The 22,021-nt window shown below is 43.9% G+C and overlaps 1 long non-coding RNA gene across 2 annotated transcripts in view; it reads left to right on the plus strand.

The window, feature by feature from the left end:
• LOC307181356 overlaps window positions 1–22,021 on the plus strand; it is a 372,277-nt gene that overhangs the window by 250,144 nt on the left and 100,112 nt on the right. The window contains exon 1 of one of the 2 annotated variants that reach the window (XR_013826538.1): window positions 18,773–18,930. The exons of the other annotated variant lie outside the window; for it this stretch is intronic. This is a non-coding gene — a long non-coding RNA (uncharacterized lncRNA). Of the gene's footprint in view, window positions 1–18,772; window positions 18,931–22,021 lie in introns of those variants that run through there. 2 annotated transcript variants of the gene reach the window in all.

The raw sequence follows: 22,021 nt of genomic DNA on the forward strand, positions 1-22,021 counted from the left end.
CACAACTTCTTTATCCATTTTTCACTTTCTGCGATGTTGAACTTGTATGGTAAACGAGGTTCTTGTAAACAGAGGCGTCCCAAATTTTGGGGTGGCTGTGTCTTTTTGATTTTAATTTCCCTAAGCTATAGGACCATAAGTGGAAGTGCCCTAGACTCTGTTGCTTTGTTTTTTCGATGTTTCAGGAAACACCATACACTTCTCCTGAGTGTCTGTTGGCAATTTACATCCCGCCCATCAGCATAACAAGGTCCCAGTTCTCCATGGCCTGTCCTGCCTTTCTGGATTTTACACTTTTTTCAGATGGCTCTTTTGACCGGGGGGAAGTGAGACTTCATTGTAGTGCAGATTTCCTTCGCAAATTTGCTTGGTTGGCCAAAAAGTGCGTATGCGTTTTTTCCTGAATATATTCAGGAAAAAACGCATACGCCCTTTTTGGCCAAGTGCATCATTGTGGACGTTCTGCCTCTTTTCCTATGCTTTCAATGCAATTCCAGTCTACCTCCTGAAATCGGTTTCCTGCAATTCTGCCCCGCTTTCAAGTCCTCTTGGCAGCCTTACTTCAGTGTATTTTTGGACGATAGCTGTCATTTATAACTCTGCAGGTTTGTGAATTACAGTGCCCCTGAGCTCCTTTCTTCAACTCGCTTTCTTGTGAGCTGGCCGCAACACCGCAGGATGGCTTCAGGCCCTAATCTGGTTCCGGCACGGCACGCTGAGCCTTTGGTTAATTCCTCTTCCTGGTGGGATGTGAGTGTTAAATTTGCCCGTCAGGACACCTCCAGCTAGTCTCTCATTGGTTCTCGCTATTCCTGTTCATCTTCCGCAGAAATTGCAAACTGAGCCAAACAGGAGATTTAAGGGATTGACTCTGAGGTCGGGAGAGTGTTAGTAAAGCGTCTGGAATGTTGCACCCGAGTACCAGGGTACAAAAACTGAGACATATTTGAACACATCTCCCGATCACATGGTTGATCATACTCTAGGTTCCACATGCATGTTTTAGCTGAAGGAAGAATACCTTAAACCTGGGTAGTTGAAACCCGTGGAATGGGTACCATGCAATATGACTTCAAAGGGTCTTCATTTGCTCACCGAACCTCTCCAATCATATCACTGCTGCGTTTATGCCCCTGTACACACGCTTGATTCTCTTTTGGAGACATATAAATCCATAGGTTTTAAGATACTTACTAGTCAGTTACATTCTTAGGCGTTTAATATGGGGTGTTGAGTCCATTTCGTTGAGCAAGGAGTAGCTCTTGTCTATTCCATATTTGGCTTAAGGAACTTTATCTGTGCTCATTTCAATCTCTGGTTTTATGCAGCACCCCAACTCACCTTTCCCCTTAAGCAAGCATAAGTTGGTTTTCTGAATTTGAGACCCTGTGCTGTTTTGGAATTCAGTTCCTGTGTAGCCAAGTTTACATTCCGTGTATTAGTGATATCTTACGATGTTTCTTTTTCTGTGTGACTTATTTCAGTTAGAATCATCGTACCTGAATCCACTCATTATGCTGCTACGGGCCTGATGACATAGATTTCATTGCTGAGTGATACTGCATTGTACGTAAGTACCACAAGTTCTTTATCCATTTTTCACTTTCTTTGATATTGAACTTGTACGGTAAACGAGGTTCTTGTAAACAGAGGCGTCCCAAATTTTGGGGTGGCTGTGTCTTTTTGATTTTAATTTCCCTAAGCTATAGGACCATAAGTGGAAGTGCCCTAGGCTCTGTTGCTTTGTTTTTTAGATGTTTCAGAAAACACCATACACTTCTCCCGAGTGTCTGTTGGCAATTTACATCCCGCCCATCAGCATAACAAGGCTCCCAGTTCTCCAGGGCCTGTCATGTCTTTCAGGATTTTACACTTTTTTCAGATGGCCCTTTTGACCGGGGGGAATTGAGACTTCATTGTACTGCAGACTTCTTTGCAAGCTTGCTTGGTTGGCCAAAAAGGGCGTATGCGTTTTTTCCTGAATATATTCAGGAAAAAACGCATACGCCCTTTTTGGCCAAGTGCATCATTGTGGACGTTCTGCCTCTTTTCCTATGCTTTCAATGCAATTCCAGTCTACCTCCTGAAATCGGTTTCCTGCAATTCTGCCCCGCTTTCAAGTCCTCTTGGCAGCCTTACTTCAGTCTATTTTTGGACGATAGCTGTCATTTATATCTCTGCAGGTTTGTGAATTACAGTGCCCCTGAGCTCCTTTCTTCAACTCGCTTTCTTGTGAGCTGGCCGCAACACCGCAGGATGGCTTCAGGCCCTAATCTGGTTCTGGCACGGCACGCTGAGCCTTTGGTTAATTCCTCTTCCTGGTGGGAAATGAGAGTTAAATTTGCCCGTCCAGACACCTGCAGCTAGTCTCTCTTTGGTTCTCACTATTCCTGTTCATCTTCCGCAGAAATTGCAAACTGGGCCAAACAGGAGGTTTAAGGCGCTGACTCTCCAAGTGGGGAGAGTGTTAGTAAAGCATCTGGAATGTTGCACCCGAGTACCAGGGTACGAAAACTGAGACATATTTGAACACGTCTCCCGTTCACACGGTTGATCATACTCTGGGTTCCACATGCATGTTTTAGCTGAAGGAACAATACCTGAAACCTGCAGAGTTGAGACCCGTGGAATGGGTACCATGCATTATGACTTCAAAGGGTCTTCATTTGCTCACCGAACCTCTCCATTCCTATCACTGCTGCGTTTATGTCCCTGTACACACGCTTGATTCTCTTTTGGAGACATAGCAATCCATAGGTTTTAAGATACTTACTAGTCAGGTACATTCTTAGGCGTTTAATATGGGGTGTCGAGTCCATTTCGTTGAGCAAGGAGTAGCTCTTGTCTATTCCATATTTGGCTTAAGGAACTTTATCTGTGCTCATTTCAATCTCTGGTTTTATGCAGCACCCCAACTCACCTTTCCCCTTAAGCAAGCATAAGTTGGCTTTCTAAATTTGAGACCCTGTTCTGTTCTGTAATTCAGTTCCTGTGTAGCCAAGTTTCCATTCCGTGTATTACTGATATCTTATGATGTTTCTTTTTCTGTGTGACTTATTTCAGTTAGCATCATCGTACCTGAATCCACTCATTATGCTGCCACGGGCCTGATGACATAGATTTCATTGCTGAGTGATACTGCATTGTACGTAAGTACCACAAGTTCTTTATCCATTTTTCACTTTCTGTGATATTGAACTTGTACGGTAAACGAGGTTCTTGTAAACAGAGGCGTCCCAAACTTTGGGGTGGCTGTGTCTTTTTGATTTTAATTTCCGTAAGCTATACGTCCATAAGTGGAAGAGCCCTAGGCTCTGTTGCTTTGTTTTTTAGATGTTTCAGGAAACACCATACACTTCTCCCGAGTGTCTGTTGGCAATTTACATCCCGCCCATCAGCATAACAAGGCTCCCAGTTCTCCATGGCCTGTCCTGCCTTTCTGGATTTTACACTTTTTTCAGATGGGCCTTTTGACTGGGGGGAAGTGAGACTTCATTGTAGTGCAGATTTCCTTTGCAAGCTTGCTTGGTTGGCCAAAAAGGGCGTATGCGTTTTTTCCTGAATATATTCAGGAAAAAACACATACGCCCTTTTTGGCCAAGTGCATCATTGTGGACGTTCTGCCTCTTTTCCTATGCTTTCAATACAATTCCAGTCTACCTCCTGAAATCGGTTTCCTGCAATTCTGCCCCGCTTTCAAGTCCTCTTGGCAGCCTTACTTCAGTCTATTTTTGGACGATAGCTGTCATTTATAACTCTGCAGGTTTGTGAATTACAGTGCCCCTGAGCTCCTTTCTTCAACTCGCTTTCTTGTGACCTGGCCGCAACACCGTAGGATGGCTTCAGGCCCTAATCTGGTTCTGGCACGGCACGCTGAGCCTCTGGTTAATTCCTCTTCCTGGTGGGAAATGAGAGTTAAATTTGCCCATCCAGACACCTCCACCTAGCCTCTCATTGGTTCTCGCTATTCCTGTTCATCTTCCACAGAAATTGCAAACTGGGCCAAACAGGAGGTTAAAGGGACTGACTCTCCAAGTCGGGAGAGTGTTAGTAAAGCATCTGGAATGTTGCACCCGAGTACCAGGGGAGGAAAACTGAGACATATTTGAACACGTCTCCCGTTCACACGGTTGATCATACTCTGGGTTCCACATGCATGTTTTAGCTGAAGGAAGAATACCTTAAACCTGGAGAGTTGAGACCCGTGGAATGGGTACCATGCAATATGACTTCAAAGGGTCTTCATTTGCTCACCGAACCTCTCCAATCCTATCACTGCTACGTTTATGCCCCTGTACAAATGCTTGACTCTCTTTCAGAGACATAGCAATCCATAGGTTTTAAGATACTTACTAGTCAGGTACATTCTTAGGCGTTTAATATGCGGTGTTGAGTCCATTTCGTTGAGCAAGGAGTAGCTCTTGTCTATTCCATATTTGGCTTAAGGAACTTTATCTGTGCTCATTTCAATCTCTGATTTTATGCAGCACCCCAACTCACCTTTCCCCTTAAGCAAGCATAAGTTGGTTTTCTAAATTTGAGACCCTGTTCTGTTCTGTAATTCAGTTCCTGTGTAGCCAAGTTTACATTCCGTGTATTACTGATATCTTATGATGTTTCTTTTTCTGTGTGACTTATTTCAGTTAGAATCATCATACCTGAATCCACTCATTGTGCTGCTAAGGGCCTTGTGACACAGATTTCATTGCTGAGTGATGTTGCTTTGTAAGTAAATACCACAACTTCTTTATCCATTGTTCACTTTCTGCGATGTTGAACTTGTACTATAAATGAGTTTCTTGTAAACAGAGCCGTTCCAAACTTTGGGGTGGCTGTGTCTTTTTGATTTTAATTTCCCTAAGCTATAGGACCATAAGTGGAAGTGCCCTAGGTTCTGTTGCTTTGTTTTTTAGATGTTTCAGGAAACACCATACACTTCTCCCGAGTGGTTGTTGGCAATTTACATCCCGCCCATCAGCATAACAAGGCTCCCAGTTCTCCATGGCCTGTCCTGCCTTTCTGGATTTTACACTTTTTTCAGATGGCCCTTTTGACCGGGGGGAAGTGAGACTTCATTGTAGTGCAGATTTCCTTTGCAAGCTTGCTTGGTTGGCCAAAAAGGGCGTATGCGTTTTTTCCTGAATATATTCAGGAAAAAACGCATACGCCCTTTTTGGCTAAGTGCATCATTGTGGACGTTCTGCCTCTTTTCCTATGCTTTCAATGCAATTCCAGTCTACCTCCTGAAATCGGTTTCCTGCAATTCTGCCCTGCTTTCAAGTCCTCTTGGCAGCCTTACTTCAGTATATTTTTGGACGATAGCTGTCATTTATAACTCTGCAGGTTTGTGAATTACAGTGCCCCTGAGCTCCTTTCTTCAACTCGCTTTCTTGTGAGCTGGCCGCAACACCGCTGGATGGCTTCAGGCCCTAATCTGGTTCCGGCACGACACGCTGAGCCTTTGGTTATTTGCTCTTCCTGGTGGGAAATGAGAGTTAAATTTGCCCGTCCAGACACCTTCAGCTAGTCTCATTGGTTCTCGCTATTCCTGTTCATCTTCCGCAGAAATTGCAAACTGGGCCAAACAGGAGTTTAAAGCGCTGACTCTCCAAGTGGGGAGAGTGTTAGTAAAGCGTCTGGAATGTTGCACCCGAGTACCAGGGGAGGAAAACTGAGACATATTTGAACACGTCTCCCGTTCACATGGTTGATCATACTTGGGTTCCACATGCATGTTTTAGCTGAAGGAAGAATACCTTAAACCTGGGTATTTGAAACCCGTGGAATGGGTACCATGCAATATGACTTCAAAGGGTCTTCATTTGCTCACCGAACCTCTCCAATCCTATCACTGCTGCGTTTATGCCCCTGTACACACGCTTGATTCTCTTTCGGAGACATAGCAATCCATAGGTTTTAAGATACTTACTAGTCAGGTACATTCTTAGGCGTTTAATATGGGGTTTTGAGTCCATTTCGTTGAGCAAGGAGTAGCTCTTGTCTATTCCATATTTGGCTTAAGGAACTTTATCTGTGCTCATTTCAATCTCTGGTTTTATGCAGCACCCCAACTCACCTTTCCCCTTAAGCAAGCATAAGTTGGTTTTCTAAATTTGAGACCCTGTTCTGTTTTGGAATGCAGTTCCTGTGTAGCCAAGTTTACATTCCATGTATTAGTGATATCTTATGATGTTTCTTTTTCTGTGTGACTTATTTCAGTTAGAATCATCATACCTGAATCCACCAATTGTGCTGCTAAGGGCCTGATGACACAGATTTCATTGCTGAGTGATATTGCTTTGTAAGTAAATACCACAACTTCTTTATCCATTTTTCACTTTCTGTGATGTTGAACTTGTACTGTAAACGAGGTTCTTGTAAACAGAGCCATTCCAAACTTTGGGGTGGCTGTGTCTTTTTCATTTTAATTTCCCTAAGCTATAGGACCATAAGTGGAAGTGCCCTAGGTTCTGTTGCTTTGTTTTTTTGATGTTTCAGGAAACACCATACACTTCTCCCGAGTGGTTGTTGGCATTTTACATCCCGCCCATCAGCATAACAAGGCTCCCAGTTCTCCATGGCCTGTCCTGCCTTTCTGGATTTTACACTTTTTTCAGATGGCCCTTTTGACCGGGGGGAAGTGAGACTTCATTTTAGTGCAGATTTCCTTTGCAAGCTTGCTTGGTTGGCCAAAAAGGGCGTATGCGTTTTTTCCTGAATATATTCAGGAAAAAACGCATACGCCCTTTTTGGCCAAGTGCATCATTGTGGACGTTCTGCCTCTTTTCCTATGCTTTCAATGCAATTCCAGTCTACCTCCTGAAATCGGTTTCCTGCAATTCTGCCCCGCTTTCAAGTCCTCTTGGCAGCCTTACTTCAGTCTATTTTTGGACGATAGCTGTCATTTATAACTCTGCAGGTTTGTGAATTACAGTGCCCCTGAGCTCCTTTCTTCAACTCGCTTTCTTGTGACCTGGCCGCAACACCGCAGGATGGCTTCAGGCCCTAATCTGGTTCCGGCCCGGCATGCTGAGCCTTTGGTTAATTCCTCTTCCTGGTGGGAAATGAGAGTTGAATTTGCCCGTCCAGACACCTCCAGCTAGCCTCTCATTGGTTCTCGCTATTCCTGTTCATCTTCCGCAGAAATTGCAAACTGGGCCAAACAGGAGGTTAAAGGGACTGACTCTCCAAGTGGGGAGAGTGTTAGTAAAGCGTCTGGAATGTTGCACCCGAGTACCAGGGGAGGAAAACTGAGACATATTTGAACACGTCTCCCGTTCACATGGTTGATCATACTCTGGGTTCCACATGCATGTTTTAGCTGAAGGAAGAATACCTTAAACCTGGAGAGTTGAGACCCGTGGAATGGGTACCATGCAATATGACTTCAAAGGGTCTTCATTTGCTCACCGAACCTCTCCAATCCTATCACTGCTGCGTTTATGCCCCTGTACACATGCTTGATTCTCTTTTGGAGACATAGCAATCCATAGGTTTTAAGATACTTACTAGTCAGGTACATTCTTAGGCGTTTAATATGGGGTTTTGAGTCCATTTCGTTGAGCAAGGAGTAGCTCTTGTCTATTCCATATTTGGCTTAAGGAACTTTATCTGTGCTCATTTCAATCTCTGGTTTTATGCAGCACCCCAACTCACCTTTACCCTTAAGCAAGAATAAGATGGTTTTCTAAATTTGAGACCCTGTTCTGTTCTGTAATTCAGTTCCTGTGTAGCCAAGTTTACATTCCGTGTATTACTGATATCTTATGATGTTTCTTTTTCTGTGTGACTTATTTCAGTTAGAATCATCATACCTGAATCCACTCATTGTGCTGCTAAGGGCCTGATGACACAGATTTCATTGCTGAGTGATATTGCTTTGTAAATAAATACCACAAGTTCTTTATCCATTTTTCACTTTCTGTGATATTGAACTTGTACGGTAAACGAGGTTCTTGTAAACGGAGGCGTCCCAAACTTTGGGGAGGCTGTGTCTTTTTTATTTTAATTTCCCTAAGCTATAGGACCATAAGTGGAAGTGCCCTAGGTTCTGTTGCTTTGTTTTTTAGATGTTTCAGGAAACACCATACACTTCTCCCGAGTGTCTGTTGGCAATTTACATCCCGCCCATCAGCATAACAAGGCTCCCAGTTCTCAATGGCCTGTTGCCTTTCTGGATTTTACAATTTTTTCAGATGGCCCTTTTGACCGGGGGGAAGTGAGACTTCATTGTAGTGCAGATTTCCTTTGCAAGCTTGCTTGGTTGGCCAAAAAGGGCGTATGCGTTTTTTCCTGAATATATTCAGGAAAAAACGCATACGCCCTTTTTGGCCAAGTGCATCATTGTGGACGTTCTGCCTCTTTTCCTATGCTTTCAATGCAATTCCAGTCTACCTCCTGAAATCGGTTTCCTGCAATTCTGCCCCGCTTTGAAGTCCTCTTGGCAGCCTTACTTCAGTCTATTTTTGTACGATAGCTGTCATTTATAACTCTGCAGGTTTGTGAATTACAGTGCCCCTGAGCTCCTTTCTTCAACTTGCTTTCTTGTGACCTGGCCGCAACACCGCAGGATGGCTTCAGGCCCTAATCTGGTTCCGGCACGGCACGCTGAGCCTTTGGTTATTTCCTCCTCCTGGTGGGAAATGAGAGTTAAATTTGCCCATCCAGACACCTCCAGCTAGCCTCTCATTGGTTCTCGCTATTCCTGTTCATCTTCCACAGAAATTGCAAACTGTGCTAAACCGGAGGTTAAAGGCGCTGACTCTCCAAGTGGGGAGAGTGTTAGTAAAGCGTCTGGAATGTTGCACCCGAGTACCAGGGGAGGAAAACTGAGACATATTTGAACACGCCTCCCGATCACATGGTTGATCATACTCTGGGTTCCACATGCATGTTTTAGCTGAAGGAAGAATACCTAAAACCTGGGTAGTTGAAACCCGTGGAATGGGTACCATGCAATATGACTTCAAAGGGTCTTCATTTGCTCACCGAACCTCTCCAATCCTATCACTGCTGCGTTTATGCCCCTGTACACATGCTTGATTCTCTTTCGGAGACATAGCAATCCATAGGTTTTAAGATACTTACAAGTCAGGTACATTCTTAGGCGTTTAATATGCGGTGTTGAGTCCATTTCGTTGAGCAAGGAGTAGCTCTTGTCTATTCCATATTTGGCTTAAGGAACTTTATCTGTGCTCATTTCAATCTCTGGTTTTATGCAGCACCCCAACTCACCTTTCCCCTTAAGCAAGCATAAGTTGGTTTTCTAAATTTGAGACCCTGTTCTGTTCTGTAATTCAGTTCCTGTGTAGCCAAGTTTCCATTCCGTGTATTACTGATATCTTATGATGTTTCTTTTTCTGTGTGACTTATTTCAGTTAGAATCATCATACCTGAATCCACTCATTGTGCTGCTAAGGGCCTGATGACACAGATTTCATTGCTGAGTGATATTGCTTTGTAAGTAAATACCACAACTTCTTTATCCATTTTTCACTTTCTGCGATGTTGAACTTGTACTGTAAATGAGGTTCTTGTCAACAGAGCCGTTCCAAACTTTGGGGTGGCTGTGTCTTTTTGATTTTAATTTCCCTAAGCTATAGGACCATAAGTGGAAGTGCCCTAGGTTCTGTTGCTTTGTTTTTTAGATGTTTCAGGAAACACCATACACTTTTCCCGAGTGGTTGTTGACAATTTACATCCCGTCCATCAGCATAACAAGGCTCCCAGTTCTCAATGGCCTGTTGCCTTTCTGGATTTTACACTTTTTTCAGATGGCCCTTTTGACCGGGGGGAAGTGAGACTTCATTGTAGTGCAGATTTCCTTTGCAAGCTTGCTTGGTTGGCCAAAAAGGGCGTATGCGTTTTTTCCTGAATATATTCAGGAAAAAACGCATACGCCCTTTTTGGCCAAGTGCATCATTGTGGACGTTCTGCCTCTTTTCCTATGCTTTCAATGCAATTCCAGTCTACCTCCTGAAATCGGTTTCCTGCAATTCTGCCCCGCTTTCAAGTCCTCTTGGCAGCCTTACTTCAGTATATTTTTGGACAATGGCTGTCATTTATAACTCTGCAAGTTTGTGAATTACAGTGCCCCTGAGCTCCTTTCTTCAACTCGCTTTCTTGTGACCTGGCCGCAGCACCGCAGGATGGCTTCAGGCCCTAATCTGGTTCTGGCACGGCACGCTGAGCCTTTGGTTATTTCCTCCTCCTGGTGGGAAATGAGAGTTAAATTTGCCCATCCAGACACCTCCAGCTAGCCTCTCATTGGTTCTCGCTATTCCTGTTCATCTTCCGCAGAAATTGCAAACTGTGCTAAACCGGAGGTTAAAGGCGCTGACTCTCCAAGTGGGGAGAGTGTTAGTAAAGCGTCTGGAATGTTGCACCCGAGTACCAGGGGAGGAAAACTGAGACATATTTGAACACGCCTTCCGATCACATGGTTGATCATACTCTGGGTTCCACATGCATGTTTTAGCTGAAGGAAGAATACCTAAAACCTGGGTAGTTGAAACCCGTGGAATGGGTACCATGCAATATGACTTCAAAGGGTCTTCATTTGCTCACCGAACCTCTCCAATCCTATCACTGCTGCGTTTATGCCCCTGTACACATGCTTGATTCTCTTTCGGAGACATAGCAATCCATAGGTTTTAAGATACTTACAAGTCAGGTACATTCTTAGGCGTTTAATATGCGGTGTTGAGTCCATTTCGTTGAGCAAAGAGTAGCTCTTGTCTATTCCATATTTGGCTTAAGGAACTTTATCTGTGCTCATTTCAATCTCTGGTTTTATGCAGCACCCCAACTCACCTTTCCCCTTAAGCAAGCATAAGTTGGTTTTCTAAATTTGAGACCCTGTTCTGTTTTGGAATTCAGTTCCTGTGTAGACAAGTTTACATTCTGTGTATTAGTGATATCTTATGATGTTTCTTTTTCTGTGTGACTTATTTCAGTTAGAATCATCGTACCTGAATCCACTCATTATGCTGCTACGGGCCTGATGACATAGATTTCATTGCTGAGTGATACTGCATTGTACGTAAGTACCACAAGTTCTTTATCCATTTTTCACTTTCTGTGATATTGAACTTGTACGGTAAATGAGGTTCTTGTAAACAGAGGCGTCCCAAACTTTGGGTTGGCTGTGTCTTTTTGATTTTAATTTCCCTAAGCTATAGGACCATAAGTGGAAGTGCCCTAGGCTCTGTTGCTTTGTTTTTTAGATGTTTCAGGAAACACCATACACTTCTCCCGAGTGTCTGTTGGCAATTTACATCCCGCCCATCAGCATAACAAGACTCCCAGTTCTCAATGGCCTGTTGCCTTTCTGGATTTTACAATTTTTTCAGATGGCCCTTTTGACCGGGGGGAAGTGAGACTTCATTGTAGTGCAGATTTCCTTTGCAAGCTTGCTTGGTTGGCCAAAAAGGGCGTATGCGTTTTTTCCTGAATATATTCAGGAAAAAACGCATACGCCCTTTTTGGCCAAGTGCATCATTGTGGACGTTCTGCCTCTTTTCCTATGCTTTCAATGCAATTCCAGTCTACCTCCTGAAATCGGTTTCCTGCAATTCTGCCCCGCTTTCAAGTCCTCTTGGCAGCCTTACTTCAGTCTATTTTTGGACGATAGCTGTCATTTATAACTCTGCAGGTTTGTGAATTACAGTGCCCCTGAGCTCCTTTCTTCAACTCGCTTTCTTGTGACCTGGCCGCAACACCGCAGGATGGCTTCAGGCCCTAATCTGGATCCGGCACGGCACGCTGATCCTTTGGTTATTTCCTCTTCCTGGTGGGAAATGAGAGTTAAATTTGCCCGTCCAGACACCTCCAGCTAGCCTCTCATTGGTTCTCGCTATTCCTGTTCATCTTCCGCAGAAATTGCAAACTGGGCCAAACAGGAGGTTAAAGGGACTGACTCTCCAAGTGGGGAGAGTGTTAGTAAGGCATCTGGAATGTTGCACCTGAGTACCAGGGGAGGAAAACTGAGACATATTTGAACACGTCTCCCGATCACATGGTTGATCATACTCTAGGTTCCACATGCATGTTTTAGCTGAAGGAAGAATACCTTAAACTTGGGTAGTTGAAACCCGTGGAATGGGTACCATGCAATATGACTTCAAAGGGTCTTCATTTGCTCAACGAACCTCTCCAATCCTATCACTGCTGCGTTTATGCCCCTGTACACATGCTTGATTCTCTTTCGGAGACATAGCAATCCATAGGTTTTAAGATACTTACTAGTCAGGTACATTCTTAGGCGTTTAATATGGGGTGTTGAGTCCATTTCGTTGAGCAAGGAGTAGCTCTTGTCTATTCCATATTTGGCTTAAGGAAATTTATCTGTGCTCATTTCAATCTCTGGTTTTATGCAGCACCCGAACTCACCTTTACCTTTAAGCAAGAATAAGTTGGTTTTCTAAATTTGAGACCCTGTTCTGTTCTGTAATTCAGTTCCTGTGTAGCCAAGTTTACATTCCGTGTATTACTGATATCTTATGATGTTTCTGTTTCTGTGTGACTTATTTCAGTTAGAATCATCATACCTGAATCCACTCATTGTGCTGCTAAGGGCCTGATGACACAGATTTCATTGCTGTGTGATATTGCTTTGTAAGTAAATACCACAACTTCTTTATCCATTTTTCACTTTCTGCGATGTTGAACTTGTACTGTAAACGAGGTTCTTGTAAACAGAGCCGTTCCAAACTTTGGGGTGGCTGTGTCTTTTTGATTTTAATTTCCCTAAGCTATAGGACCATAAGTGGAAGTGCCATAGGTTCTGTTGCTTTGTTTTTTAGATGTTTCAGGAAACACCATACACTTCTCCCGAGTGGTTGTTGGCAATTTACATCCCGCCCATCAGCATAACAAGGCTCCCAGTTCTCCATGGCCTGTCCTGCCTTTCTGGATTTTACACTTTTTTCAGATGGCCCTTTTGACCGGGGGGAAGTGAGACTTCATTGTAGTGCAGATTTCCTTTGCAAGCTTGCTTGGTTGGCCAAAAAGGGCGTATGCGTTTTTTCCTGAATATATTCAGGAAAAAACGCATACGCCCTTTTTGGCCAAGTGCATCATTGTGGACGTTCTGCCTCTTTTCCTATGCTTTCAATGCAACTCCAGTCTACCTCCTGAAATCGGTTTCCTGCAATTCTGCCCCGCTTTCAAGTCCTCTTGGCAGCCTTACTTCAGTCTATTTTTGGACGATAGCTGTCATTTATAACTCTGCAGGTTTGTGAATTACAGTGCCCCTGAGCTCCTTTCTTCAACTCGCTTTCTTGTGAGCTGGCCGCAACACCGCAGGATGGCTTTAGGCCCTAATCTGGTTCCGGCCCGGCATGCTGAGCCTTTGGTTAATTCCTCTTCCTGGTGGGAAATGAGAGTTAAATTTGCCCGTCCAGACACCTCCAGCTAGCCTCTCATTGGTTCTCGCTATTCCTGTTCATCTTCCGCGGAAATTGCAAACTGGGCCAAACAGGAGGTTAAAGGGACTGACTCTCCAAGTCGGGAGAGTGTTAGTAAAGCTTCTGGAATGTTGCACCCGAGTACCAGGGGAGGAAAACTGAGACATATTTGAACACGTCTCCCGTTCACATGGTTGATCATACTCTGGGTTCCACATGCATGTTTTAGCTGAAGGAAGAATACCTTAAACCTGGAGAGTTGAGACCCGTGGAATGGGTACCATGCAATATGACTTCAAAGGGTCTTCATTTGCTCACCGAACCTCTCCAATCCTATCACTGCTGCGTTTATGCCCCTGTACACATGCTTGATTCTCTTTCGGAGACATAGCAATCCATAGGTTTTAAGATACTTACTAGTCAGGTACATTCTTAGGCGTTTAATATGCTGTGTTGAGTCCATTTCGTTGAGCAAGGAGTAGCTCTTGTCTATTCCATATTTGGCTTAAGGAACTTTATCTGTGCTCATTTCAATCTCTGGTTTTATGCAGCACCCCAACTCACCTTTCCCCTTAAGCAAGCATAAGTTCGTTTTCTAAATTTGAGACCCTGTTCTGTTCTGTAATTCAGTTCCTGTGTAGCCAAGTTTACATTCCGTGTATTACAGATATCTTATGATGTTTCTTTTTCTGTGTGACTTATTTCAGTTAGAATCATCATACCTGAATCCACTCATTGTGTTGCTAAGGGCCTGATGACACAGATTTCATTGCTGAGTGATATTGCTTTGTAAGTAAATACCACAACTTCTTTATCCATTTTTCACTTTCTGCGATGTTGAACTTGTACTCTAAACGAGGTTCTTGTAAACAGAGCCGTTCCAAACATTGGGGTGGCTGTGTCTTTTTGATTTTAATTTCCCTAAGCTATAGGACCATAAGTGGAAGTGCCCTAGGTTCTGTTGCTTTGTTTTTTAGATGTTTCAGGAAACACCATACACTTCTCCCGAGTGGTTGTTGGCAATTTACATCCCGCCCATCAGCATAACAAGGCTCCCAGTTCTCCATGGCCTGTCCTGCCTTTCTGGATTTTACACTTTTTTCAGATGGCCCTTTTGACCGGGGGTAGTGAGACTTCATTGTAGTGCAGATTTCCTTTGCAAGTTTGCTTGGTTGGCCAAAAAGGGCGTATGCGTTTTTTCCTGAATATATTCAGGAAAAAACGCATACGCCCTTTTTGGCCAAGTGCATCATTGTGGACGTTCTGCCTCTTTTCCTATGCTTTCAATGCAATTCCAGTCTACCTCCTGAAATCGGTTTCCTGCAATTCTGCCCCGCTTTCAAGTCCTCTTGGCAGCCTTACTTCAGTCTATTTTTGGACGATAGCTGTCATTTATAACTCTGCAGGTTTGTGAATTACAGTGCCCCTGAGCTCCTTTCTTCAACTCGCTTTCTTGTGACCTGGCCGCAACACCGCAGGATGGCTTCAGGCCCTAATCTGGTTCCAGCACGGCATGCTGAGCCTTTGGTTAATTCCTCTTCCTGGTGGGAAATGAGAGTTAAATTTGCCCGTCCAGACACCTCCAGCTAGCCTCTCATTGGTTCTCGCTATTCCTGTTCATCTTCCGCAGAAATTGCAAACTGGGCCAAACAGGAGGTTAAAGGGACTGACTCTCCAAGTGGGGAGAGTGTTAGTAAAGCGTATGGAATGTTGCACCCGAGTACCAGGGGAGGAAAACTGAGACATATTTGAACACGTCTCCCATTCACATGGTTGATCATACTTGGGTTCCATATGCATGTTTTAGCTGAAGGAAGAATACCGAAAACCTGGGTAGTTGAAACCCGTGGAATGGGTACCATGCAATATGACTTCAAAGGGTCTTCATTTGGTCACCGAACCTCTCCAATCCTATCACTGCTGCGTTTATGCCCCTGTACACATGCTTGATTCTCATTTGGAGACATAGCAATCCATAGGTTTTAAGATACTTACTAGTCAGGTACATTCTTAGGCGTTTAATATGCGGTGTTGAGTCCATTTCATTGAGCAAGTAGTAGCTCTTGTCTATTCCATATTTGGCTTAAGGAACTTTATCTGTGCTCATTTCGATCTCTGCTTATGCAGCACCCCAATTCACCTTTATCCTTAAGCAAGCATAAGTTGGTTTTCTAAATTTGAGACCCTGTTCTGTTCTGTAATTCAGTTCCTGTGTAGCCAAGTTTACATTCCGTGTATTACTGATATATTATGATGTTTCTTTTTCTGTGTGACTTATTTCAGTTAGAATCATCATACCTGAATCCACTCATTGTGCTGCTAAGGGCCTGATGACATAGATTTCATTGCTGAGTGATATTGCTTTGTAAGTAAATACCACAACTTCTTTATCCATTTTTCACTTTCTGCGATGTTGAACTTGTACTGTAAACGAGGTTCTTGTAAACAGAGCCGTTCCAAACTTTGGGGTGGCTGTGTCTATTTTATTTTAATTTTCCTAAGCTATAGGACCATAAGTGGAAGTGCCCTAGGCTCTGTTGATTTGTTTTTTAGATGTTTCAGGAGACACCATACACTTCTCCCGAGTGTCTGTTGGCAATTTAAATCCCGCCCATCAGCATAACAAGGCTCCCAGTTCTCCATGGCCTGTCCTGCCTTTCTGGATTTTACACTTTTTTCAGATGGCCCTTTTGACCGGGGGGAAGTGAGACTTCATTGTAGTGCAGATTTCCTTTGCACGCTTGCTTGGTTGGCCAAAAAGGGCGTATGCGTTTTTTCCTGAATATATTCAGGAAAAAACGCATACGCCCTTTTTGGCCAAGTGCATCATTGTGGACGTTCTGCCTCTTTTCCTATGCTTTCAATGCAATTCCAGTCTACCTCCTGAAATCGGTTTCCTGCAATTCTGCCCCGCTTTCAAGTCCTCTTGGCAGGCTTACTTCAGTCTATTTTTGGACGATAGCTGTCATTTATAACTCTGCAGGCTTGTGAATTACAGTGCCCCTGAGCTCCTTTCTTCAACTCGCTTTCTTGTGACCTGGCCGCAACACCGCAGGATGGCTTCAGGCCCTAATCTGGTTCCGGCACGGCACGCTGAGCCTTTGGTTAATTCCTCTTCCTGGTGGGAAATGAGAGTTAAATTTGCCCGTCCAGACACCTCCAGCTAGTCTCTCATTGGTTCTCGCTATTCCTGTTCATCTTCCGCAGAAATTGCAAACTGGGCCAAACAGGAGGTTAAAGGCGCTGACTCTCCAAGTCGGGAGAGTGTTAGTAAAGCTTCTGGAATGTTGCACCCGAGTACCAGGGGAGGAAAACTGAGACATATTTGAACACGTCTCCCGTTCACATGGTTGATCATACTCTGGGTTCCACATGCATGTTTTAGCTGAAGGAAGAATACCTTAAACCTGGAGAGTTGAGACCCGTGGAATGGGTACCATGCAGTATGTCTTCAAAGGGTCTTCATTTGCTCACCGAACCTCCCCAATCCTATCACTGCTGCGTTTATGCCCCTGTACACATGCTTGATTCTCTTTCGGAGACATAGCAATCCATAGGTTTTAAGATACTTACTAGTCAGGTACATTCTTAGGCGTTTAATATGCGGTGTTGAGTCCATTTCGTTGAGCAAGGAGTAGCTCTTGTCTATTCCATATTTGGCTTAAGGAACTTTATCTGTGCTCATTTCAATCTCTGGTTTTATGCAGCACCCCAACTCACCTTTCCCCTTAAGCAAGCATAAGTTCGTTTTCTAAATTTGAGACCCTGTTCTGTTCTGTAATTCAGTTCCTGTGTAGCCAAGTTTACATTCCGTGTATTACTGATATCTTATGATGTTTCTTTTTCTGTGTGACTTATTTCAGTTAGAATCATCATACCTGAATCCACTCATTGTGCTGCTAAGGGCCTGATGACACAGATTTCATTGCTGAGTGATATTGCTTTGTAAGTAAATACCACAACTTCTTTATCCATTTTTCACTTTCTGCGATGTTGAACTTGTACTGTAAACGAGTATCTTGTAAACAGAGCCGTTCCAAACTTTGGGGTGGCTGTGTCTTTTTGATTTTAATTTCCCTAAGCTATAGGACCATAAGTGGAAGTGCCCTAGGTTCTGTTGCTTTGTTTTTTGGATGTTTCAGGAAACACCATACACTTCTCCCGAGTGGTTGTTGGCAATTTACATCCCGCCCATCAGCATAACAAGGCTCCCAGTTCTCCATGGCCTGTCCTGCCTTTCTGGATTTTACACTTTTTTCAGATGGCCCTTTTGACCGGGGGTAGTGAGACTTCATTGTAGTGCAGATTTCCTTTGCAAGTTTGCTTGGTTGGCCAAAAAGGGCGTATGCGTTTTTTCCTGAATATATTCAGGAAAAAACGCATACGCCCTTTTTGGCCAAGTGCATCATTGTGGACGTTCTGCCTCTTTTCCTATGCTTTCAATGCAATTCCAGTCTACCTCCTGAAATCGGTTTCCTGCAATTCTGCCCCGCTTTCAAGTCCTCTTGGCAGCCTTACTTCAGTCTATTTTTGGACGATAGCTGTCATTTATAACTCTGCAGGTTTGTGAATTACAGTGCCCCTGAGCTCCTTTCTTCAACTCGCTTTCTTGTGACCTGGCCGCAACACCGCAGGATGGCTTCAGGCCCTAATCTGGTTCCGGCACGGCACGCTGAGCCTTTGGTTATTTCCTCTTCCTGGTGGGAAATGAGAGTTAAATTTGCCCGTCCAGACACCTCCAGCTAGTCTCTCATTGGTTCTCGCTATTCCTGTTCATCTTCCGCAGAAATTGCAAACTGGGCCAAACAGGAGGTTAAAGGGACTGACTCTCCAAGTGGGGAGAGTGTTAGTAAAGCGTCTGGAATGTTGCACCCGAGTACCAGGGGAGGAAAACTGAGACATATTTGAACACGTCTCCCGTTCACACGGTTGATCATACTCTGGGTTCCACATGCATGTTTTAGCTGAAGGAAGAATACCTAAAACCTGGGTAGTTGAAACCCGTGGAATGGGTACCATGCAATATGACTTCAAAGGGTCTTCATTTGCTCACCGAACCTCTCCAATCCTATCACTGCTGCGTTTATGCCCCTGTACACATGCTTGATTCTCTGTCAGAGACATAGCAATCCATAGGTTTTAAGATACTTACTAGTCAGGTACATTCTTAGGCGTTTAATATGCGGTGTTGAGTCCATTTCGTTGAGCAAGGAGTAGCTCTTGTCTATTCCATATTTGGCTTAAGGAACTTTATCTGTGCTCATTTCAATCTCTGGTTTTATGCAGCACCCCAACTCACCTTTCCCCTTAAGCAAGCATAAGTTGGTTTTCGAAATTTGAGACCCTGTTCTGTTCTGTAATTCAGTTCCTGTGTAGCCAAGTTTACATTCCGTGTATTACTGATATCTTATGATGTTTCTATTTCTGTGTGACTTATTTCAGTTAGAATCATCATACCTGAATCCACTCATTGTGCTGCTAACGGCCTGATGACACAGATTTCATTGCTGAGTGATATTGCTTTGTAAGTAAATACCACAACTTCTTTATCCATTTTTCACTTTCTGCGATGTTGAACTTGTACTGTAAACGAGGTTCTTGTAAACAGAGCCGTTCCAAACTTTGGGGTGGCTGTGTCTTTTTGATTTTAATTTCCCTAAGCTATAGGACCATAAGTGGAAGTGCCCTAGGCTCTGTTGCTTTGTTTTTTAGATGTTTCAGGAAACACCATACACTTCTCCCGAGTGGTGGTTGGCAAATTACATCCCGCCCATCAGCATAACAAGGCTCCCAGTTCTCCATGGCCTGTCCTGCCTTTCTGGATTTTACACTTTGTTCAGATGGCCCTTTTGACCGGGGGGAAGTGAGACTTCATTGTAGTGCAGATTTCCTTTGCAAGCTTGCTTGGTTGGCCAAAAAGGGCGTATGCGTTTTTTCCTGAATATATTCAGGAAAAAACGCATACGCCCTTTTTGGCCAAGTGCATCATTGTGGACGTTCTGCCTCTTTTCCTATGCTTTCAATGCAATTCCAGTCTACCTCCTGAAATCGGTTTCCTGCAATTCTGCCCCGCTTTCAAGTCCTCTTGGCAGCCTTACTTCAGTCTATTTTTGGACGATAGCTGTCATTTATAACTCTGCAGGTTTGTGAATTACAGTGACCCTGAGCTCCTTTCTTCAACTCGCTTTCTTGTGAGCTGGCCGCAACACCGCAGGATGGCTTCAGGCCCTAATCTGGTTCCGGCATGGCACGCTGAGCCTTTGGTTAATTCCTCTTCCTGGTGGGAAATGAGAGTTAAATTTGCCCGTCCAGACACCTCCAGCTAGCCTCTCATTGGTTCTCGCTATTCCTGTTCATCTTCCGCAGAAATTGCAAACTGGGCCAAACAGGAGGTTAAAGGCGCTGACTCTCCAAGTGGGGAGAGTGTTAGTAAAGCGTCTGGAATGTTGCACCCGAGTACCAGGGGAGGAAAACTGAGACATATTTGAACACGTCTCCCGTTCACATGGTTGATCATACTTGGGTTCCACATGCATGTTTTAGCTGAAGGAAGAATACCTTAAACCTGGAGAGTTGAGACCCGTGTAATGGGTACCATGCAATATGACTTCAAAGGGTCTTCATTTGCTCACCGAACCTCTCCAATCCTATCACTGCTGCGTTTATGCCCCTGTACACATGCTTGATTCTCTTTCGGAGACATAGCAATCCATAGGTTTTACGATACTTACTAGTCAGGTACATTCTTAGGCGTTTAATATGTGGTGTTGAGTCCATTTCGTTGAGCAAGGAGTAGCTCTTGTCTATTCCATATTTGACTTAAGGAACTTTATCTGTGCTCATTTCAATCTCTGGTTTTATGCAGCACCCCACCTCACCTTTCCCTTTAAGCAAGCATAAGTTGGTTTTCTTAATTTGAGACCCTGTTCTGTTCTGTAATTCAGTTCCTGTGTAGCCAAGTTTACATTCCGTGTATTACTGATAACTTATGATGTTTCTTTTTCTGTGTGACTTATTTCAGTTAGAATCATCATACCTGAATCCACTCATTGTGATGCTAAGGGCCTGATGACATAGATTTCATTGCTGAGTGATATTGCTTTGTAAGTAAATACCACAACTTCTTTATCCATTTTTCACTTTCTGCGATGTTGAACTTGTACTGTAAACGAGGTTGTTGTAAACGGAGGCGTCCCAAACTTTGGGGTGGCTGTGTCTTTTTGATTTTAATTTCCCTAAGCTATAGGACCATAAGTGGCAGTGCCCTAGGCTCTGTTGCTTTGTGTTTTAGATGTTTCAGGAAACACCATACACTTCTTCCGAGTGTCTGTTGGCAATTTACATCCCGCCCATCAGCATAACAAGGCTCCCAGTTCTCCATGGCCTGTCCTGCCTTTCTGGATTTTACACTTTTTTCAGATTGCCCTTTTGACCGGGGGGAAGTGAGACTTCATTGTAGTGCAGATTTCCTTTGCAAGCTTGCTTGGTTGGCCAAAAAGGGCGTATGCGTTTTTTCCTGAATATATTCAGGAAAAAACGCATACGCCCTTTTTGGCCAAGTGCATCATTGTGGACGTTCTGCCTCTTTTCCTATGCTTTCAATGCAATTTCAGTCTACCTCCTGAAATCGGTTTCCTGCAATTCTGCCCCGCTTTCAAGTCCTCTTGGCAGCCTTACTTCAGTCTATTTTTGGACGATAGCTGTCATTTATAACTCTGCAGGTTTGTGAATTACAGTGCCCCTGAGCTCCTTTCTTCAACTCGCTTTCTTGTGACCTGGCCGCAACACCGCAGGATGGCTTCAGGCCCTAATCTGGTTCTGGCACGGCACGCTGAGCCTTTGGTTATTTCCTCCTCCTGGTGGGAAATGAGAGTTAAATTTGCCCGTCCAGACACCTCCAGCTAGCCTCTCATTGGTTCTCGCTATTCCTGTTCATCTTCCGCAGAAATTGCAAACTGTGCCAAACAGGAGGTTAAAGGCGCTGACTCTCCAAGTGGGGAGAGTGTAAGTAAAGCGTCTGGAATGTTGCACCCGAGTACCAGGGGAGGAAAACTGAGACATATTTGAACACGTCTCCCGATCACATGGTTGATTGTACTCTGGGTTCCACATGCATGTTTTAGCTGAAGGAAGAATACCTAAAACCTGGGTAGTTGAAACCCGTGGAATGGGTACCATGCAATATGACTTCAAAGGGTCTTCATTTGCTCACCGAACCTCTCCAATCCTATCACTGCTGCGTTTATGCCCCTGTACACATGCTTGATTCTCTTTCGGAGACATAGCAATCTATAGGTTTTAAGATACTTACTAGTCAGGTACATTCTTAGGCGTTTAATATGCGGTGTTGAGTCCATTTCGTTGAGCAAGGAGTAGCTCTTGTCTATTCCATATTTGGCTTAAGGAACTTTATCTGTGCTCATTTCAATCTCTGGTTTTATACAGCACCCCAACTCACCTTTACCCTTAAGCAAGCATAAGTTGGTTTTCTAAATTTGAGACCCTGTTCTGTTCTGTAATTCAGTTCCTGTGTAGCCAAGTTTACATTCCGTGTATTACTGATAACTTATGATGTTTCTTTTTCTGTGTGACTTATTTCAGTTAGAATCATCATA

This window comes from Stenella coeruleoalba (genome assembly GCF_951394435.1).
Source record: "Stenella coeruleoalba genome assembly, contig: scaffold_141, whole genome shotgun sequence".
In the NCBI taxonomy this organism is placed as follows: Eukaryota; Metazoa; Chordata; class Mammalia; order Artiodactyla; family Delphinidae; genus Stenella; species Stenella coeruleoalba.